At 48.9% G+C, this 23,383-nt stretch overlaps 1 protein-coding gene across 1 annotated transcript in view; it reads left to right on the top strand.

Moving 5' to 3' along the window:
- ATG4A (autophagy related 4A cysteine peptidase) overlaps positions 1-23,383 on the top strand; it is a 551,858-nt gene that overhangs the window by 146,887 nt on the left and 381,588 nt on the right. The gene's annotated exons all lie outside the window — the stretch shown is intronic.

Raw genomic sequence — 23,383 nt, 5'->3', positions numbered from 1 at the left:
GGACCTGAGAGTGTCGATCTGAGAGGAAAGAGGTCAGCCAGGCCAGAGCCTGATCAGTGATAGCCAGGTTTTCACAGAGACCGTTGAGCTGGATGGTATGGTTGACCGTGTCGAAGGCAGAATAGAGATCGAGGAGGATGAGGACAGAGGGAATGTTAGAGTCAAGGTTGGAGAGCAGATATTCACAGATGTTAAGGAGAGCAGTTTCCGTGCTTCTGCCAGCTCTGAAGCCAGACTGGTGGTCATGGAGACAGCCAACAGAATTGGAATGAAGGTTAAGCTGAGAGATGGCCAACTTTTCCAGGAGTTTGCCAAGAAAGGGAGGAATGGAAATTGAGCGATAGTTAGCTGGACAAGAAGGATCAGCTGTGGGTTTCTTGAGAAGAGGATGCACAAAGGAGTGCTTCAGAGGGGAGGGGAAGGATCCAGAGGCAAAAGAGTGGTTTCAAAAATCAGCAAGGGCCGGAGCGAGGGTGTCAATGTGGTCCTTGATGGTTTTAGAAGAACAGGTATGAACCTGTTTTGAAGAGGCTTTCATAGATTGGACTTGTCTATCAACCTCGTCAGGGGTGAAAAGAGGAAAAGACGAGAAGGATGGTGGGAGGGTGGGCAAGCACAGATGGAGAGGGAAGAGGAGGGGTGTGGGTGGAGAGGGTGGACAGGATGTCCTGGGTTTTTTAAATGAAGTGAGAGGCAAGGGCGTTGCAAAGAGCTTGGGAGGCAACAGGAGAGGTAGAGACTGCATCAGGGTTGGCCAGCTCCTTGCAGATTTTAAAGAGTTCGGACGAGTTGTTAGATGCCGCAGAGACACAAGCTTGAATTGCACTTGGCTTTGGACTTCAAACGGATCCTCATGACAGGGGCAAGAGCATCAAGCGTTTCAGAAATTGAAGAGTAGAGCAGAGACAGGGCTGTGTCAGGATGTGAAACAGCCAAAGGTGGAGGCAGGGGAGAGAAAGTGACTGCAAAAGCCTCAACTGACACACGCTTCATGGGACGGATGTCCGAGAAGGTAGGTGGCAGTGTTGGGGTAGGCTTGGCTTGGGGGGAAGAGAGGGAGAGATGAGATGAGAGGAGGGAGTGATCGCTCCAGGAGAGTGGAGTGGTCAGAGGGATGGAGAGGGGGAGGTCAGAGGAGATCAAGACATCGAGTGTGTGCCCTGCAGAGTGAGTCGGGCCAGAGGGGAGGATGGACAGGGAGAGGGAGTCGCAGAGGTCATGGAAGAGTACAGAGGAGGAGCAAGGAGAGTCTAAATGTATATTTAGGTCACCGAGGAGGAGTTGAGTGTTAGAGGCCAGGAGGGAGGAGGAGAGGTCTGCCCACTCAGAGAGAAATTAGGTGTTTTGACCAGGAGGCCGGTAGATGGTAACCACAGTATAGGCGGCATCACGTTATCTGACCACGCCCCGGTGATGCTTCAATTAGACCTGACAAACCCAAAGAAGCCTCAATGCTCCTGGACCCTCCCACAACATCTCTTGAGGGACCCTATTAGAAAAGAGATGCAGGAGCACATTAAAAGTTACTTCATAAATAATATTCCAGAAGACACATCACATAATAACACATGAAATGCGTTCAAGGCAGTGGTGAGAGGTACATTCTTAGCCATGGGCACCAATTTGGCAAAGCTAAGGAACCGTGAAAGGGACAAGTTGCTCAGTGAGCTAAGGGCTCCAGAACAGATATACATAGAAAGAGGTTCTCTTAGACTCCTTAGAAAAATAACAACGCTTGGGGGCCAATTAAACACAAATTATATTAATAGAGCAGATTGTTCCCTACTAACCCTGAAAAACATATTCTATGAAAATTCCAATAAGGCAGACAAACTGCTGGCCAGGGCGCTAAAGGCCAAAAAGCCAGGCACATATCGGAGATCTAAGAGACACAACAGGAGTCCTACAATACGATCCAGAAATCATTGTGGAAACATTCTGCAGTTTCTATGAGAAATTGTGTGCCACAGACAAGGATGGGGGAGCGAATATGTAGAGGATATGAAGAGGGGGCAACCTGGAGCAAATCATGGAACACCAAAAACAGATGCTTGACAGCCCTATCACGATTTGTGTGATGACAGTTTTAAAGTTAAAGTGCCTAGCCCATATGGCCTAACAAAGACTTTCACGGGGGCCCTACTGAAGCCACTGAGCAACCTATTTAACTATCGTTGGGTATAATATCGGACAAAATGAATCGAGCCATGATTAATGTGATCCATTAAAGCCGACAAAACCCAGAGAGCTGTGAGTCCTACCACCCTATTGTGCGTTTGAACACCGATGAATAACTATTTTCTATAATTCTGTCGATGAGACTGGAGGTAGTGCTTCCTGATCTGATCCATTCAGATCAGACAGGCTTTATAGCGGGGCATCAGACATTCGATAATATTAAGGAAGTTAACCCACCTTATAGACATGACCACGAGATTTGATTAAGCTCAAACGCTCTTGCTGTCCATACACTCCAAAAAGGCCTTTGACAGGGTCCACTGGACTTTTCTTAAGTAGTCGGGAGTGAGCCCCGATTAAATGCATACAGGCTATATTTAATAAACACACCACTAGGATCAGGGCTAACAGCACTCTCTGCTTCGTTTGCACTCGGTAGGGGAACCAGACGAGGCTGGCTTTCGCCCCTCCTCTTTGCGATTGTGGTGGAACTATTTGAAGAGAGGGTGAGGGCAAGACTGTTGGGGATATCTTTCATTTGTATGCCAAATCTTCTCTACCTGTGAGACCCCCAGAACTTTTTGCTGGAATCCTGGACCTTTTTCATGTTCTACTGAATGTGGGGAGCCTTTTCCCCCTCATTCTTTATTTTTGCTCTGCCCATGGGAACCCTTTGCATTGTGTTTTAACTTTGTTCTATGGAGTCTTGCTGTCCGCCATACTTTTAAAGGCATCTGTGTTTCGCTTTTGCAGCACAGAGCATCTTTTGTGCAGTGTTTCTGGAAGCCCTTTGGGCTCTCCTTTTATATTCTTTTATTTTCTCTAGGTTAGAGTGATACTTTTTATCCTTCTTATATTTTCCTTTTATGAGATCAGCACACACCACCCTATGTGGAGTGCTGAAGGCATACCTAGTATCCCTTTTCTCACTACTCCTGTAACATTTCTGTAACAGTGACAAACATACATTTATGGCTGATGGCAGTGGATGTGTTATGCCGACATTTGTGCAATTTTTGTCTTCACAGCTGTTGTTCTGCACCCAAAATAGTGACTTCTTCCATTTTTCCACATACATTTTAATTAGTAATTTCACATTAAGTACAACATCTCCCTTTGCCATCCCTCTCCCCTCCCTCTTGGTCCAGTCCTGGTCAAGAAATGTACCCCTTCGATACCCGCTATATGATCAGAGTGTTCACTGGCCTATTCATTTCCCTCTGGGCATTGAGCTCTCTCGCTCCTGGGGGTGATACTTCAGAGTCAGTCAGTTCTTTATTGTTCATGCTTTTAGTTTAATCCCAAAATCCTCATTCGTTTTGGGTACCAGGCAGCCCTGGCTCCTCTCGGAAGAAACCCCAAATCCAAGCTCCAATATGCCAGAAAGCCTTGGTGGTCCCCTGGTAGCGAATAGGATACCCATACCATGGCTGCAATGTTCCATATTCTCCCCATCCATTCGTTATCCAATAACGGGTCTTTCGTTTTCTGTTTTTTGAGCCACCACTAACGCTCCTGCCATCATTAAAATCGCATAGACGTTGGTAAATCCTCCTAAAAGATTCCCAATCCCATCATCGCCTGCCAATCGTTACCCCCTACTTTCACCCCCATTGAGCTCTTTATTGCTTCCTGAATAGTCCCCCAGAATGCCTGAATGTGCGGGCATTCCCACCAGATGTGACTCCAGGTTCCCACCAACCTGCATCTCCTCCATCGCAGATAGGATACTGACTTGTACATTCTATGCACCTTAACATGAGTTAAGTACCACTGCAGCATGAGATTCTCCCAGATTTCCTGAATCTGGAGAGACCTCGCGAGTTTGGGTATATATCTCCACAGCTGTGTCCATTCTCCTTTATCTATCTGATTTCCCATTGCTTCTTCCCAGTTTGCCATGTATTTCCTCTCCCCGGGTTCATCCCCTTGTTTTGCCATCAAGTAAATTGTCCCCACTAAATGTTTATTCCCAGTGTCTGTCACCAAATATTTCCCAAATAGAGTCAGAGCTTGCGTTGCTCCATCTCTCATTGGCGGTTGCATCATCCGGTGTCTCAGTTGGGCATACCTTTACCTCTCGCCTTCGTCTACCCCAAAGTCCTCTTTTCACTGGGTGAATGTTTTAATTTCTGTCCCCTCAAACATATCCCATATTTTATAACAACCTCCTTGCTGCCATTTACCAAAATTCTTTCCACTCAACCCTGGGCAGAATTGCAGATTACCTAATATGGTATAACGGGGATGGGTAGGTGTAGAAGCGGGCTTGCCTGATTAATTTGTCCCATGATTTCCCTACTTCTGAAGTTATCTTACTATGGTATATATTGGGTGTTCTATCTTCATTTGGCTTCCATAGGACCTCTGCCAACTTCTCTCCCACCACTGCCCCATCCATTTCTCTCAGGATGATAAAGAGTTCTAGTACTGGAGCCTGCATGATTTATTCTATTGTTGTAAGTATCTCGCTTGGTACGGGTGATCTCTTGTTTATATTTAGTAGCGATGGTGGTTTTGTTCTCCGATGAGGTAGTATGTTTCCAGATAGTTTAAAGTTTTCTTTTTTCAGCACAGAGCGCTTTTAGCTCAGGGGTAAACCAAGAATTCACATGGGCTCTTGGTTTTCCTTTGCGCATTTTGAGCGGAGCGACTGTCTATTGCCTTAGCCATAGAGGAGTTGTATGCGTCTACAAGCGAGTTGGGTCATTTGTGTTTAGGGTGGCATTTAGTGTCGGAATGACAAGGGGCATGATTGTCTCAGCAGTGAAATTGTTACACTCACTTGGTCTCTGTGGGGACGTTGGGACACGGTTGCAGCCCTCCCAGGGATATGAGTGGTTCTAGGATTGCCTTCACCTTCTGTGATGATGGCTGCAATGACGAGAAGGTGCTTCTTAGGGCCTCCTCTGCGTGGAGTTAATGTGCGTGAGTGTACTAGATTAAGGCCCTTGCCCAATTTCTGTCCTTCCCGAGGTGTGGATTCCCGTAGAGGCCCTGCTGCGAGGAGCTCACCTGGTGTATAAGGTTTGTGGGCTCTCCATCCTGCTACTTCTGGCAGGGGCGCTTGGTTGTCGAGGACCAAGTTCCTTCAATGGTGCTATGTCTGTGGGCTCTTCGCCTACTTCTGACAGGAGACGTTGGATTGACAAGGACCGAGTTCCTTTCACTGGTCCTTTTTAGGTAAGTAGCAATATTCTTGTTTGTCTTCTGTATTTTTCGTCTTTTCCTGATACTGTTTGTTTTCTATACATATATTGTCCGCTCCTTTCTTAACCTGTTCTTTTGTTCTCTTTCATGCAGGTGGCAGTGCAAACCCGTTTGGCTGCTGGGTCCGATGGCGTCTGCCGGAGTGATGAAGAACGGGACCAGCTACTGCCGGTATGATGAAGAACGGGACCGGCGACTGCCGGTGACAGGTAAGTTGAGTCGTAGTAATGCGCTTGTGTTGTAAATGCAGTGCGGTTTCCCAATAGTGAAATGTTCTAACCTTGTCTTTTGTTCCTTTTGCAGCGGGCGAGTTTGCGAGGAAGAAGGCCGCTGTGGAGCGATGTCAGAAGTTGGATCATCAGATTCCAGAAGATGATCTGCAGTAAGAAGACTGCCGTGGAACAAGATCAGGATTGGGATCGCCAGATTCAGGAGGTGAGTATCTGAAGGTTCACGCGGCGGTGAGTGTCTCGTTGCATCAGCGAGCAAAGTAACGCGAAGCATGAGCCTTGTGAACAGAGCAGCTTATATAGCTGGGCTTCTGGGCCACGCCCATTAGCCTGGCCTACCTGCCACACCCAGCCACACCTAGCAGCTTGCACGTGAAGCAGGGCCTGGAATAAGCGGCCCACATGGAAATAAAGTAGTCCCTTATTACTTCTGCTTATGAGCCTGGTGCCAGAGGCGCCAGGACTGAGTCCAGCCGGGCCCCCCTGTGTTTGTTTGTCCTGAAAGGACTTAAATGAGCCAGTTTTGGGTAGCAACTCATGGCAGCCACTACTTGGGGGTGTCGCATCTGTGTTCTTGGGCCAGTGGTCGTGACAGCACTCCCCCTCAAGGCTGCTCTCAAGGATGGTTCTTCCGCTAGATCTAGACCAGGTTTGGTTGGATTATTGCGATGGAAGCGTCTGATTAACCGCGTGGCGTGGACACTCTCACTTGGTTCCCAGGTTCAGTCTTGGGGTCCGTAACCTTTCCAGTCTATGAGATAGTATAGCTTCAATCGGACCACTTTGGAGTCTAAGATGTTACTGACTTTGAATTCGGGTTCTCCATCTATTATAACATGATCTGGTGGAGTATTTATCAGTTTACCCGGGTGCGCTGGCTTTAGAAGAGAAACATGGAATACAGGATGGATCTGCATATGGGGTGGTAATTCTAGCTTCATAGCAACGGGGTTGATCACTGTCTTGATGGTGTAGGGTCCTAAGTATCTGGGACAGAATGCCTGTGGTCCTTTCAGAGGAATGTATTTGGATGCCAACCAAACCTTGTCCCTGACTTGATAGTTTGGGGCCTTCCTTTGATGTTGATCTGCGAAATGCTTTTGTTTTTCTTTGGCCCTGGTCAGATATTCTGTCGCTTTCTTGAGGACCCGGGTGATAGTCTTGTGTAAAGTTGTTACTGCTGGCATTTCTAATGATTTGGGTGGGTCAAAATCGGATGTCCGTGGTTGTCGTCCGTACATAATATAGAACGGGCTTTGACCAGTACTGGTGTGAGTAGAGTTGTTGTATGCATACTCTGCTACCAAAGTACGTCTTTCCAGGTTTTTTCAGTTTGTAGGCAGCATGCACCTCACGTATTGCTCCAGTGTTTGGTTTGTTCGTTCCGTCTGGCCGTCGGTCTGGGGATGATGGCTCGTGGATAAACGAAGATCAATTTTGGCGATCTTACAGCACCTTTTCCAAAATGCAGAGACGAACTGATTTCCTCGGTCTGAAATTAGAACTGATGGGAACCCATGTAACCGGATGATCTGTTCCAGAAACATGGAAGCCAGAGTGGATGCAGCGGGAAGGCCTTTCAGTGGAATAAAATGGGCCATTTTTGAAAATAGATCTACGATAACTGAGATGGTAGTGTAACCGTTGCGGGAGGGAAGGTCTGTAATAAAGTCCATTGACAGGGTGTGCCATGGTGCGGGTGGTACCACCAGAGGACATAGAAGACCTGCAGGACTTTGTTTTTGAGATTTGTTTTGTGCGCAGACGCCACTGGTTGCAATAAACTGGGAATAGCCAAGACCATGGCCAAATAAGGAAAAACTACTGGTGGCCAACCTGGCAGAAGGACATTGCCCACCAGTAGTTTTTCCTTATTTGGCCATGGTCTTGGCTATTCCCTGATGGCCTTCCACTAATGCTTTGTGATAACTTGCTATGATTTGATTTTGTTGCCCCTTCTCTGGGGCGTAGAGTCGTCCTTAATAGTATGGTAGATTGTCCACAATAGTATATTTGGTCCCTTTTTCTATCAATTTCTGCTGTGTCGATGAATCCATAAGGTGTTGCAGGTCCAATTTCAAATTGTCTAACGTGGCGGCTGCGGCAATTGAACCTAAGATTTGTCCTTCTGGTATGATGGCCACTGGGTCTGGCGCGGTAAACACATTTTCATCCTCATTCATTTGAGATAGAGCATCTGCTTTCCCATTGCGTACTCTGGGTCTGTAGGTGATAACAAAGACGTATTCGGCAAAAAAAGAGCCCAGCAGAGTTGCCGTGAGGATTGTGCCTTGGCAGTTTTCAAATATTGTAGGTTGCAGTGATCTGTGATTACGGTAAAAGTGTGTCTTGCTCCTAAAAGGTAATGCCTCCATGCCTGGAACGCTGCCTTGATTGCCAATAACTCTTTACCTGTAATTGCGTAGTTTAATTCGGGGGCGGAGAACTTGCGTGACCAGAATGCCATGGGATGTAATTGCCCGGTGTCGGGATCCTGTTGTGAGAAAACCACTCCCATTGCTATGTTGGAGGTGTCGGTTTCAACCACTTACGGTAGTTCTGGTCGGGGATGTTGTTGAATCGGCACTGTAGTGAATGCTTGTTTCAATTTTTGGAAAGCTTCTTCGGCCTCTGTAGAACAGTTGAACTGTGTATTCTTCTTCAACAGAGAAGTGATGGGGTGGACGATTTGGGAGAACCCTGGGATAAAACAGCAGTAAAAATTGACGAACACGAGCACACTCTGGACCCCTTTTGTGGATGTCGGCGAAGGCCAGTTGAGAATAGCATCTACCTTGTGTCCATGCGTACGCCTCGAGGGGTGAACACAAATCCGAGGAATTCTACTTCTGTTACATGGAAAAAACAGTTGTCCAACTTGGCGTATAGCCGATGTTGCTGAAGTTTTTCCAGGTCTGCTCGGACATGGTTGATATGGTCTGTTTTTGTTGCTGAGTAAATCAGAATGTCATCAATGTAAACTAGTGCGGAGCACATCATTCATGAAGAATTGAAACGCTACAGGGGCATTACAGAGTCCAAAGGGCATTGCCTGATATTCATACAGGCCATATTTTGTAATAAAAACCGTCTTCCATTCATCCCCCTTTTTAACTCCTACTATATGGTAGGCCCCGTTTTGTGTAGATTTGGGCGTCTTTAACTTGATCCAGAAGTTCTGGGATGAGTGGCAACGGATACCGGTTCATCACCGTGATTTGGTTGAGTGATCGATAACCAATACAGGTCCTCAAGTCCCCCTCTTTCTTAGGTACAAAAAAGAGGGGTGAGGCTGCAGGTGACTTGGACGAGCGTATGAAGCCGTTTTCTAAGTATTGATCAAGGTAGGTTCTTAAATGTTGATTCTCCTGCTCAGTTAGGGCATAGATCCGACTGCAGGGAACTTGTGCACCCGGTACTAGATCGATCTGGCAGTCGTATGGCCTGTGTGGGGGTAGAGTGTTCGCCTGCTCCTTCTGGATGACGTCTAGATAGTCCATGTATTCAGGTGGTAGTGATCCGGTTAAGCCCAGTATGGTTCCTTCCTTCGGTCCTGGTTTCATTAAGCCTTGTGGAGGTAATTCCTTGCCATAACAGGTGCTTGCACAGTCTTGAGAGAAGGTCAGAACTTGGGTACGCCAGTCAATCTTAGGATTGTGAGTCTCTAGCCAGGGCATCCCCAGTATCATCTGAAATTGAGGGGTGCTGATAAGATAAAAGGTAAGATCCTCCCGGTGGCACTAAAGGGTGACTTTCTCAGTGTGGTGCGTCACAGGGCCGGAAGACAGCTGGGACCCATCAACTCTCCAAACTCTCCAATTAAAATCCCTTTAATTTCACAGTTTCTGAAAGGGCTCACTAATGTGTTCCCTCCGTCACCTTTCCTGGTGCCCGGTTGGGATTTAAACCTTGTTCTTAAGTTTCTTATGGGTGCTCCGTTTAAGCCTTTACATTCTTGCCCTTTGAGGCTGTTAACTCTGAAAACTGTGTTTTTAGTTGTGGTTACTTCCGCTCGCAGAGTGAGTGAGTTACAGGCACTTTCAGTTAAGCCACCCTTCACTGTATTTCACAAGGACAGGGTTGTCCTTAGAGTTCGTCCTTCTTTTCTTCCGAAGGTAGTGACGGAATTTCATTTGGCCCAGAAGGTTGTTCTTCCGGCATTCTATCCTCCTCCGCATCCTGGTAAGGAAGAGGAGAGGCTCCATAGGCTTGATCCTAGGAGAGCTTTAAGCTTTTATGTTTCACGCATGTCCCGGGTCAGAGTGGACGATCAACTCTTTATTGGTTACGCTGTAAAGCGTTTGGGACAAGCTGTGACGAAACAGACTTTGTCTCGCTGGATTATTTTGGCCATCTCGGAGTGTTACCGCTTGGCGGGTAAGGACCCACCGGCTGGCTTGCGGGCCCATTCTACCAGGGGTATGGCTGCATCTACTGCCCTGCAGAGGGGTGTTCCTATTCGCAACATCTGTGATGCAGCCACCTGGGCTTCAGTACATACATTTGTACGTCACTATTCCCTCGATTCCATCCGAGGACAGGATCTGGCCTTTGACAAGGCGGTCCTTTGCTCTGCTATTTGATTGGCAATTCTAAATTTTGATTCTAAATTCTTTCCCTCCTCCTTGCTCTGGTACTGCTTTGGGAGTCTGTCATAGATATGGAATACGTCGGAGGACCCAATCCCCTCGAAGAACAAGTTACTTTCTTACCTGGTAACGTTCTTTCGATGGGATGGTCCGACGACGTATTCCATATCGCTCCCTCCCTGCCTTCCCTGCTGCAGAATTTCTTTTGCGATTGCAGCTTACGTTCCGCAAGGCTTTGTGTCTGACTGACAGTTGACTAATGTCACACGTTCTGGGGGAAAAAACTACAACTGAGGCTACGGGCGTCGTGCGTCCTACTTATCACATCGGATGACGTCGGACGTCGGAGGAGGTCCTCGACGACAGCGCATCGACATCATCGACGCTGGACGCAGACGCCGAAAAAAGTTTCCGAAGCAGCACAGCTGTGGTGATTACATGTCATATATATGGAATACGTCGTCGGACCATCCCATCGAAAGAATGTTACCAGGTAAGAAAGTAACTTGTTCTTTGGCCTTGCAAGGATTCGAACCTGCGTTAGCAAGCTCTGCACCGATGTCAAAGCGAGCGCTCTACTCGCTGTGCCACTTGACCTGCATATATATTGTCTGCTCCTTTCTTAACCTGTTCTTTTGCTCTCTTTCATGCAGGTGGCAGTGCGAACCTGTGTGGCTGCTGGGTCCGATGGCGGCTGCTGGAGTTATGAAGAACGGGACCAGCGACTGCCGGTGTGATGAAGAATGGTACCAGCGACTGCCGGTGACAGGTAAGGTGACTCGTAGGAATGCGCGCGTGTTGTAAATGCAGCGCGGTTTCCCAATAGTGAAATGTTCTAACATTGTCTTCTGTTCCTTTTGCAGCGGGCGAGTTCGCGAGGAAGAAGACCGCTGTGGAGCGATGTCAGAAGCTGGATTGTGTGATTCCGGAAGATGAGCTGCAGTAAGAAGACTGCCGTGGAACAAGATCAGGATCGGGATCGCCGGATTCAGGAGGTGAGTATCTGAAGGTTCACGTGGCAGTGAGTGTCTCTTTGCATCAGCGTGCAAAGTAACGCGAAGCACAAGCCTCGTGAACAGAGCAGCTTATGTAGCTGGGCTTCTGGGCCACGCCATTAGCCTGGCCTACCTGCCACACCTAGCAGCTTGCACGTGGAGCTGGCCCTGGAATAAGTGTGCCACATGGAAATAAAGTAGTCCCTCATTACTTCTGCATATTAGCCTGGCACCAGAGGCTCCAGGACTGAGTCCAGCCGGGCCCCCTGTGTTTGTTTGTCCTGAAAGGACTTAAATGGGCCAGTTTTGGGTAGCAACTCACGGCACCCACTACTCGGGGGTGTCGCATCTGTGTTCTTGGGCAGTGGTCGTGACAGATATTGCGTTTATTTCTTGTGGGGCATGGCGGTGCTATGGGACCGGTTTTGATGGGTATTTTGCCGGTGTTGAACTCAAAGGGAATAAGGTAGTGGTCAGTCCAAGTTTGCAGCAGGATTTCGTTTACAGAGATGTTGCAATTTTGGTCTGCTACCCAGTCAAGGGTCCTTCCGTTCTCGTGAGTGGGTTGTGTGATCTTTCAGGATAAATCCATGTTCAGCCAGGGCATTAGCTAGAGGGGTAGCTGGGAGATAATTAGGGTCATTGTAGCCTAAATTTAAGTCTCCTAGGATTAAGTTTTGCGAGGTGATTTTGATGTTGTCAGATAGTGGTGTCATTATGTCCTCTTCGAATGAGCCTATGGGCCCGGGAGGTCTGTAGATCAGGTGGATTGTGATGGTACTTTTGTGCGAAGTTTGGAGTTTGGCTGAGAGGATTTCACATGAGGAGAGTAGAGGTGGGGCGGCTGTTCTCATGTCTAGAGTTTTTAAAGATCAGGGCAATAGCTCCCCCTTTGGAGATTGGTCTGTCGACTCTAATGATAGAGTAATTGTCAGGGATAGCTAGTAGAAGTGAGGGGCCCACTGCAGCATGCAGCCAGGATTCTGTTACTGCTAGGAGGTCCAGGTTATTAGATAATATGATGTCCGCTATGTCAGTAGCAGGAGCCACTAGAGACCTTGCATAAATTAAGGCTCCTTTGATGGTTTGAGTGGAGTTGACTGGTGTGATGCTGCCGGGTTTGGGTTGTTTTTGGTTCTCATGGTGACTGAGGTGTGTGGGATTGGTGGTAAGGTGTCCCTTAGAATGGTTCTTAGAGTTTTTAGTAGTAGATTTGCTGAAGTTTCTATTGTGTACGGGGTGATAATGTGAGGATAGCCTAGTGCGGATTCTAAGATTTCTGTCGGACGAGCTAGGGCAGGTGGTCAATGAGTTAGGGGTGAGACTTGTGATGTTCCTAGAGGTCATGTGTTTCGGTGCTGTCACCTTTTTATTCCTAAGTGTGTCTAAGTGTAGTTTAGGTAGGAATGTGGTAGGCTTAATTGTAATATCTAAGAGGTTGCTGTTTAATGCTGGTAGGAACAGTGTTGCTTTGATCCTAGGATCTGTGTTTTTGGTAGCGATCATGCTGAGATGCGACTGAGGTTCGGTCGGGGTGTGTCCTATATTGATTATGGTGAGAACAAATAGTAGTGGCAATATGAACCGTGTGATACTCGTGGTGCACATATAGAGGTGGCTGCCTGCATTTTGGGGAGCAGTATAGATTCATAACATGGAGGTTGCTTGTGGTCAGGTGCAAGTGTGGTTTGTGTGCAGTATGGGCATAGTAATGGTGGGTGGAAACAGCAGATGATTAGATACATGGTACGGGTCAAAACCCAGTAGTGGCAGCATGCGCGATGAGGCCTGGCTAGGGGCAATGGGTGAATGACATTGATAGCGTGGGCTGACGAATGCAGTAAGTGGGTTGAGCAAGTACGCAGGGTACCGCCATTGCCATATCCCTGGAGGGCCCCTGTGCCTCCTAAGAGCCAACCTTATTGGTGCATGGTCTCACAGGACCATAGTGCCTACCTTCGTATCTGTGACCTTACCTATTATTGTCCGTGATGTCTAAATGTAGTCAATCCTAGACGAGGAGCGATGGACATGAGAAAAAAAGGTGTTAGCTCCTCTGTCCCTTCCCGTTCCCTGCACAAATCAACTACTGCCAGCCTCTCCATTTATTCTACCAATTCCTTTGAGGGTTTACCCTGAGACCCTGGGTGCTTTCTACTCCTATCCTTCCCTGGGTCGCATGTCATGTTGAAGTCACCCGTGAGTATTATAGGGGCCTTTGCAAATTTCACCAGCTTGGAAAGTGAGGTTTGGAGGAATCGATCCTGTCCCCTTTTGGGGGGCATGTAGTGTAGCTCTCGTGTATCTCTCCCATCTCCCTTTCAGGTTTAGTGCTAGGTATCTCCCTTGGGGATCTCTCTAAATATCCATGACCGTGAGGTCTATATTGTTTCGTAAGGCTATCATTACTCCTCCCTTCTTAGTCTTGTCATTTGCTTGATAGACTTGGCGGTAGCCACAAATTCCCACCCTATGTCTGCCCCTAAACTGCACATGGGTCTCCTGTAGATTATAAATGTCTGGTCCCTCCCTCCTGAGATATCGCTCCACCTTTTTCCTTTTTGCTGGGGCGTTCAGCCTGTTGATATTTACTTAAATTATGGATAGCCCCTTGTGATTAGCCATGTCCAGTGGTTGTTATGGCGTTAACCGTTCTCTTTCTTGTTTCCCGGCTGGACCCCCTCCTCCTTCCCTGCTCCCCTCTCCATGTTCCCCCGGCCCCTCTCTTGACCCTTCCCCCTCTGCACTGAGTGTGCCCAATCAGCCTCTAGCACCTTTCGATTCACCTCGAGGATTGAGCCCTTTGCTCCCACCAGTGTGTATGCCAGCAGGTTTTCCCAGACCCAAGAAAAGATCCCTCTCCACCCTCCTTCCCCCGAAACCATTAATGTAACTTTCTACAATCGCCCTCCCCAGGCTTCTCTATTTTCAGTTCGCCCTTTGTGCCCCGTTGTGCTTTCCCCAGTATATGTTTCTTACGGGTATGTAGTGTCTCGCCCATCATCTTTCGGTGGATGGGCCTTTCAGGTGGGGTTGATACCCTCCTTTCCTATTCCTTGTTGTGGATCATTCCCAACTCCGAGGTTTAGTCTGGCTGTTTGCCGTAGGTTAATTCCCTGGTTGTTCCTCCTCTTCAATACCGAGAAGTCGTGCTCCTTCATATGAGCCTATCCTTCGCTGTTTCCCTTCCCATTCAAAGACCATCCCGAAGGGTAAGGTCAATTGGTACCCGATATCTTTGTCTCGGAGGACCCTAATGATGGTTATCATTTGCTTCCTTCTGGTGAGCGTCATTTTAGACCGGTTCCGGAATAGCAAGATTTCTGCTCCATTATAGGTTATATGGGTTGACTTTTTTGCCTCTGCCAGGATATTTTCTTTCATGGTATACTCGTGTAGTGCTGTCAGGACATCCCCTGGCCTTACTCCCGGCTCTGTCCTGCGTGGACCCACTCTGGGCACTCTGCCCAGCTGTATGTCCAACATGTTCTTCATTTCCTGGAGGTCAGTAAAGATGTCAGTCACTGCTTTCCTTAGGTCCTTGTCCAGTACCTCGTCCAGTACCTCCTCTGTCAGACATAATATACGAATATTGGATCTTCTGGACCTATTTTCCAGGTCCTCCGTTTGGAGCTCAAGATTTTGCATTGCTTTCGCCAGTTGCTCCATCAACACAGCCGTCTTCCTAGAGTCCTCCGCTAGATCTTGAAGTGCCCTCTCATTGGTATTCACTCTTTCCTCCATTTTGCTTACGTCCCTCTTGATATTTTGCAATACCTCCGCCAGTTCCTCTCTCGTTTTTGTCAATTTGTTTCTGAACTGTTCCCATGAATATTTTGCCAAAGCCCGTAAAGAATTGCTTGAGAACTGAGTGGGTCACTGCGTGTTCTTGAGTTCCAGGTGGTTGGGAGTCCCCATGGTCTGTATTTCCCTGGGAATTTTTCTTTTGGTGAGGAGGAAGTCATTTCACGCCCCCACATCTTCTGGATGCTGGCCTCTTGGTTTTTTTTGTATTTATTGCAGCCAGCATGGAGTCCCTAACCCTTGCTTTGGACCTCTTCTCCCCCAATTTTGTTCTCTGTTGGTCTTCCCCTGATGGGTTCTCCCTGTTTTTGATCAGGGGGGGGGCTATAGTAGCGCTGTGGATTTGGGGGGTGATCAGGCCTCAATGGATATTGCAGGGCCTAAAGTGATCCCTTTCTTCTTCTCTCTTGGATTTTATTGGTGCTGCAACGTTATGCTGCAATTCTTTAATGGGCTGATCTTATCTTTTGGGCAGGATGCAGTTTGCACTGATTTCTCTTCTGTTCCAGTTTGGCTCGCTCCCCGCTCTCTTCCCTGTCTTGGCCCCCCTTTCCTTTCCCTGCTACTTATGTCCCTTCCTCCGGCGTGCAGCTGCAGACTGGAGACGTTTCTAAAGCGCTTGCACCATTTCCCCCGTCTGGTCCGGAGGGCTTCCGCTCCTCATCTGCCACTCCATCAAGTTGGGTGCCTGGACTCTGTAGCCTTGCCTCCGATCCTTGCACCCCTCCCCAACTATCCGTTTTGCTTCCTTGTGGTATGCGCGTGTCTTGTGGTGCCGCGGGCCGCTCTGGCGCTGTCCGCTCCTCCCTCGATCGCGTTAGCCTATCTGAAACTCTCCGCCGCACAGGCGTCTGGGGGCTACCTATTGTCCCTTCTTGTGTGTGCACTTCCTTGGCCAGCGATTCGCCTGGGGAGGGTGAAATAGCCTGATTTTATCACTCTTTTGGTTTCAAGGGTCGGGAGAGCATCAATCACAGTGCTCTCCATATGGCAGCCATGTTGGAATCGGCTTCTTCCCTTTATCACCATTTCTTGTTTGCTTGCCCTTTCTTGTTCCCTCTTCTGCCATCCTGGGAGGGGAGGTCCTGGTTTGAGTTTTGTCTTCAGCAGGGCATCCTTTGTGAAGTCCACCGAGGCTCCAGTGTGTCTGCAAGGACAGGAAACAAGGGTGGATTCCGAAACTCCTCTGTCCTTTGTCTTCTGGTATGCCTGAGAGAAACCCGTTCCCACTGGGGGGCTGGCTGTCCTGATTGGACACCCACCTGCCCCTTTCTGTAAACTGCAGGGAGAGTTTGCAGAGGATAAGTGTGGGTCCCTGATAAAAGGTGAGGATCCGGAGGCAAAAGACAAGTCGACCCCTGGAACAAAAGAACCAAAGAGGAAGTCGACCAGAGACTCCTGCAGCACCTTCCATCAACAGCGAAGAGAAGGGCTCCGAAGAGCACGACTCCTTAACTTTGGTTGGTGGGGCCATTCAGCCATAAGACGGCCGGCAAGACGAGCCATCCCACGACGTGCTATGACGTTTCTGGGCTGCAAACCGCCAATAACCTGGGACCTCTGGTCCTATTGCGGTGCATGTTTCCCCCTTGAACTAATCCTCCCAGAACTTTGGTAGACTCCTGCTGGACCTCCAGAGGCAGGATCCTCTTCCTCAAAGTCCCCTCACCAAAGTGCAGGACCAAAGAATCGAGACATATTGACCGGGCGGTAAACGTTCACCCTTGGAGCCGGTGCCAAAACTGGTCTCTTTTTGAGATGCTCAGAAGCCCAAGACAAAAGGCTGAATTTACCATATTATGAAGCTTGTCTGTCTCCTTGGTACATAAGGTGACACTAGACTTTGTTTTAGGGGATTGAGGGGCCTGGGGAGGAGGGAGGGACCTGAGATGGGGGAGATTTATAGCTGTGATTATTGTGTTAGGACATGATTGTTCAGTCTCTCACACTGCTTGTCATCTAGCTGACTGTAATATCTTATCTTTGTTAACACAGGAAAAAAATGCTTCGGACTAAAAAATGACCGAATGAATAAATGCTAACTCAAAAACACGCTTGGCTTTGTGTCAGAGACATTACTACTAGAATGCCATTGCTACATAGATTTCTTTTACTACTTTTACTACAAAGCTAATATAGGCTTCTGTGAGCCTCGTTGAGCACTAAAGCGCTTTCAGTATACTGTTGCAGTGCTAAGCACTACAGTTGCTGTTTTAAGTATTGCAGTTTGCACTGCCCTTAAGCATGTATCACACTACTATCTTTGCTTACCTATACTTAATCATAATATAATTTCTGATGTTTGTTAATCTGCTTAGAATCACATGCTGTGCATAGGTCCGACATCCAGTGGTCACTGCGGAGTATTGCATTTTGTTTTTCGTAGTCGAAAAGGGGACGTCGACTAGGCGTGTCTGAAACACTATCCCTATAGTGACGTGCGTTGTACCCACAATCCCTCACGCGTCGAGGTCCCTCAGATTGTTTTTTTCCGCCCAGCTTCTGGTCGCCTTCACGCGGAGCTCCTCGAGAGACATTGCAACCCTCGACCTTTGGTCGTTTCTTCTACGAAGATTAATACAGCACTCCCTCGACGCAGTGTAGCTGTTCTCCGCCGAGCAAAATCGTCGACGGAGGGTCGAGCGGAGGAAATCTCGGCGCTGCCGAACACGTGGCCTGGCCTCGCTGGCCACATACAGTAGGGAGAGTGGGGTCGTGGGACATCTCTGGGTCTTTCTGAGAATGCCTTTCCCTTTCCCCTTCCTTTCCCTGGGGGTGTTTATCGCGATTTATAGCCTCTGCTATGGAGAGGACACCATTTAGGTTTTGCCCACTTTGTAAAGGCAAATTCACTTGGAAGGACAAGCACTCACGGTGTAACCGCTGCTTGCCCCTCGATCACAAAGAGGAAGGGTGCGCGGCTTGTCGGCTTCTGAAGCCTAAAACTCTAAAAGACCGTAGGGTTAAAAGGTGGGCGGCCTACGCGATGTTGAAGGCCGAAGGTTCACCCGCCGCTGCTACCACCGACAGTGACGAGGAACGCGATGACACGACCTCCGCCACGGAAGTCGAAACCCCCACTAAGGAGCGCTTACGCGCTTCGTCGTCTGTCCCCGGCCCCGACGGGCTCGGCTCACGCCCTGCTTATGGGGATGAACACCCCGGCGACACTGACGCACACAAAGATTCACATAAAGATAAGCACACAACCCATGGCTCTTCTTCGTCTAAGTCGAAGAGAGCTTCGGCGCCCAAGGAGACGCAGGTTCCACCGGCGGCCTCCTCGGACCGTTCGGGTTCGAAGCCCCTCTCGCAACCGCAGCCGCGACCTGCGACTGGGCTTTCGGCAAACAAGGGCGCCACCACCAAACCATCGGCCGGTGCGCTTCAACAGAAGGCGCAGACCGCCGTACAGCGCTCGATACCCATAGCGTCAAAAACTCAAGCTTCCGCCGACAAGAATGTCGCCGATAGCTTAGCCAGGATCGTTGTAGCCGACGCCCAAAAGCGTACGCCGAAGATTTCGTCGAGCGTTACGCATAGATCAAAGGATACGCCGAAAACACCCGAAGGAAAGCAGGGACTACCCCCTTCAAACAGGGAGTCTCCCGACACACCTGAGGGTTTTGAGGAGGGCGACGGGACACTTTCCTCGACGCTTTGGGAGAGGTCGAGCCATTTCGAGGTAGACAACTCGAGTTTTCCCCCGCTAGACCGCTCTGGGGTACCCCATGAAACTATGGAGAGACTCCACCTCTGTATGGAGAGGATGGAAAAGTTTATGAGTACCCAAGCCCCTCTAACTCTCAGAAGAACTAGAGAAGGGCCTCAAGACGACCCCAGAGCCAAAAAACCGAGGCTGGTCGATCCCCTGCTGGACACAGCCTCAGACTTCCAAGATGTATATGACCTCACTGGGGAGGAACAATACTTCGAGGAAGAAGATGATTTCATGGACAACGAAGGAGAGAACCAGGAGGAATGTCTAGAAGACAGAACAGACATTATGGAAGAAGGCTTCGGGATTAGCCCAGGAGAACCTTCGCACCCCTGGCAATCACCATCAGTGTGTTCCGACACTGATGCCCTAAATCTAACTCCTCCAGATAATTCTCCAGTTAGGAACGCGTCTCCAATTGACGATCAGCCTACTTTCAATGCACTGTTGCGCAGAGCAGCAGCGCATTTCGAACTGGACACGGGAGAACTCTCTCCAGAATTAGACTTTGTAGAAAGAGTCATTAAAGAAAAACCCCCGGTCAGCCAGACCATTCCACTCCTCGCCTCAGTTAGAAGGAGGATCACCCCGTCGCTGTCCACTCCCGCATTGATCAGAGGGGTCAATCCACGGATTGAGAAACTTTTCGCTCCTTCACCCTCAGACCCGCTCTACATTAGGGGACATTCCATACCGGACTCCCTAGTTGTATCTAATACTAGAAAGAGGGCAGGGGTACCACTTTCCACCAGTGAGGCACCCCCTGACAAGGAGGGCAAGAGGCTATATGCCCTTGCAAAAAGAGTTACTTCCTCGGCTGCCTTCTCAGCAAGAATTGCCAACAACAATTCCTTGCTTGCGAGCTACGCAGACGCGCAGTGGGCCAAACTGCGCAAAGACGCAGAGGAAGCACCGGAGCCTTTACGTACACGCCTACTGTCGACTATTGGCGAAGGAACACAAGTGAACCAGAGCATTGTAAAAAACTCTCTGGACGCGGCAGAAACAGCAGGACGTTCCCTGGTACAAGGAATACTCCTAAAGCGCCATGTATGGCTGCGCAACTCAGGCTTTAAACCGGAGACACAGGCGTCTTTAATAAATAAACCTGTCGAGGACGCCAACCTCTTCGGAAAAGCGGTAGATGAAGCCCTAGAGATGGCCAAAAAAGAGTTCGACACTATCAAGACTCTTGACCAGATCTCTAAGCCCACTACCAGACGCGGCTATGGCAACAAGCGCTTTTTTCGTGGCCAACGGCAACAACAACAAGGTCACCATCAGCAATACCCTGCCACCAATTACCAAGCCAATAGTGGGCAGTACAGCCAAAGAGGCCAACGCCGGGGCAAAGGGAGAGGTCGGGGATCCACCCCCAGAGGCTCCCAAGCCCCCAACAACTCCAAGTGACGCGAAGATTCGCGTCCCCTCCCATGCAACACCGGTCGGGGGCCGGATAACATCCTTTCTTCCTGCATGGGAGGAGATAACGTCAGACCGTTGGGTACTTTCCACCGTAGCCCACGGATACTGTATCGAATTCAACAGTTCCCCATCCTACAGACCCCCGAGGGGACGGCGGTTGACGCCGGAACATCTTGCCATCCTTCTTCAAGAAGTACAACAACTGCTGGAAAAAGGAGCCATAGAGGTCGTGCCTCTATCTCAGGTAACGGAAGGTATTTATTCAGTGTACTTCCTTGTACCCAAAAAGGATCTAACCATGCGCCCTGTATTAGATCTGCGCCCAGCGAACAAGTTTATCAAACCCCAAAAGTTTCGTATGGTGACCTTACAGGAGGTGATCCCGCTGCTTTCACAGGGAGATTACATGACAACATTGGACATGAAAGATGCATACTTTCATATTTCAATGTTGCCAGCGCACAGAAAATACCTAAGGTTCATGATAGAGGGCAAACACTACCAGTTCAAGGTGCTACCCTTCGGTATAGCTTCAGCACCAAGGGTATTCACAAAGGTACTGGCAGTGGCTGCGGCCCACCTGCGCAGGTTGTCCATCCCAGTTTACCCTTACCTCGACGACTGGCTCATAACAGGGGACTCCTACGAAACATGTTTCTCCAATACCCAAAAGACGGTAGACCTTTTGTTCCAACTGGGCTTCTCCATCAACGAAAAGAAGTCCAGTCTAGACCCCAGTCAAATCAAACAATTTCTAGGGGCTCTAATTCTAACAAGGGACGGCCTCGTCTTCCCCTCCAAAGAGAGGGTCCAAAACATGCTGTTTCAGATCCCCCAATATGTGACCGGCCGAGAGGTGACGGTACGCAAAGCAATGCGCTTGCTAGGAATGATGGCGTCGTGTATTTATTTGGTACCTCACGCGCACCTGCGCATGCGCCCTATGCAAGAGTGGCTCAACAGCCAGTGGTGTCAGGCCAGCGGACAATGGGACGATCTAGTGGTGGTCTCGCAGGCCTTGGTTCTCTCGCTACAGTGGTGGACAAAGGGGAACATGGAAAAAGGAAAACCCTTTGCCACACCCGCGGCGGAAGCCACTCTAACCACAGACGCATCCCTCACAGGATGGGGTGCTCACCTATCCCATCAGACTGCTCACGGAGTGTGGACTCCGAACGTAGCATCCAAACACATCAATCTACTGGAGCTACTAGCGGTATTCAAGGCGCTAAAAGCCTTCCAAGAACACCTACAAGGCAAGACAGTAATGGTCCTTACGGACAGCACTACAGCCATGTACTACATCAACAAGCAGGGGGGCACCCACTCTCCAGGCTTGTCCAAACTAGCCCAGAATATATGGAAGTGGGCTCTCAAACAGGACATGTTCCTACTATCACTACATGTACCCGGGGAACTCAATCTGCTGGCAGACAGACTCAGCAGAGATTTCCCCCTGCCCGAAGAGTACGAATGGCGTCTGCACGAAGACATCGTCTTCGACGTCTTCACACAATGGGGATTCCCAGAAATAGACCTGTGAGCAACCCTGGAGAACTCTCAATGCCTAAGTTACGCCTCCAGGTACCCCCAGAACCAATCCAAGGGGAACGGTCTATCGATGCAATGGTCAGGGAAATTTGTTTACGCTTTTCCCCCGACTCCCCTTCTCAACAAGGTGGTGCACAAGATGCACCAGGAACAAGTGACCATGATACTGGTGGCCCCAATGTGGGCCCGACAGCCATGGTTCGCTCACTTGATGGAGATGTCTCTATCTCCCCCAGTAAAACTCCCCTGCCCGTACAACATGCTATCTCAGAACAAGGGCAGGACTCTGCACCCATGCCCCCAGAACATGAACTTAGCAGCCTGGCTCCTGAGGTCATAGAGTTCGGACATCTACAACTCCCGCAAAGATGCATGGACATCCTCAGGGAAGCCAGAAAACCGAACACTCGCCACTGCTATTCTAGCAAGTGGAAGAGATTTGTCATCTGGTGCAGGAGTAAAAGCATCAACCCTATTGACTGCTCTCCCACACATGTGGTACTATACCTGACCCATCTCTTGGATTCAGGCCTAGTGTTTAACTCCATTAAAGTCCACCTAGCGGCACTTTCTGCATACACCACCTCCCAACTCAAAGTGTCGTGGTGGAGGATCCCAGTTATAAAGGCATTCATGGAGGGAGTAAAAAGAATACACCCCCCGATAGCTGACCCTGCTCCCGGATGGGACCTTAATGTGGTACTTACCAGACTCATGGGCTCTCCATTCGAACCCATGCACAAAGCATCCCTTAAACATCTTACTCTTAAGACTGCTTTTTTAATAGCTATCACCTCCATCAGGAGAGTAAGTGAACTTCAGGCTCTTTCTATTCTAGACCCCTTTGTTACAGTTCACAAAGATAAAGTGGTTCTACGCACTCACCCTAGGTTTGCTCCGAAATTTATTTCTAAATTCCACGTAAACCAGTCTATAGAACTACCAACGTTCTTTCAAAATCCTTCCAATTTGGGAGAAAGGACTCTGCACACACTTGATGTACGCAGGGCGGTCATGTTCTACATGGAAAGAACCAGACCATTGAGGAAGACTAATCAGTTCTTCGTCTCGGTGGCAGCAGGAAGAGAAGGAGATGCGGTTTCAAAATCCACTATTTCTAGATGGATTGTTCAATGCATCACTCTCTGCTATACTCTTGCTAAGAGAGAACTACCCTTTAAGCCAAGAGCACACTCTACTCGAGGCACGGGGGCATCCATAGCATTCATTGCAAATGTTCCCCTTGAGTCCATCTGCAAAGCGGCTACCTGGAGTTCTGTGCACACCTTTACAAAACACTACTGTCTAGATACACACTCTAGATCTGACGCCCAGGTGGGACAGGCAGTATTACGACACCTTTTCTCTACTGTTCCTTCTCATAACCCACCGCCAACTCCGGGTACTGCTCGCTAGTCTATGCACAGCATGTGATTCTAAGCAGATTAACAAACATCAGAAGAGAATGCATTACTTACCGTAAAAGCATTTCTGATGGTTGTATCTGCTTAGATTCACATGCGCCCACCCTTCCTCCCCGCTCGGATGGAAGGAACATAGACTTCCTTTATATATCTCTCTCTCTTTCTGTACTCACTCACGTCTAGAAGGCTCCCTCAGGGCAGAAAAAATACAAACAGAGGGACCTCGACGCGTGAGGGATTGTGGGTACAACGCACGTCA

Source organism: Ambystoma mexicanum, chromosome 5p, assembly GCF_040938575.1.
Source record: "Ambystoma mexicanum isolate Mex_15411 chromosome 5p, UKY_AmexF1_1, whole genome shotgun sequence".
Taxonomy (NCBI): Eukaryota; Metazoa; Chordata; class Amphibia; order Caudata; family Ambystomatidae; genus Ambystoma; species Ambystoma mexicanum.
The sequence above is the reverse complement of the archived record's forward strand: the minus strand, read 5'-3'. Positions and strand labels throughout refer to the sequence as shown.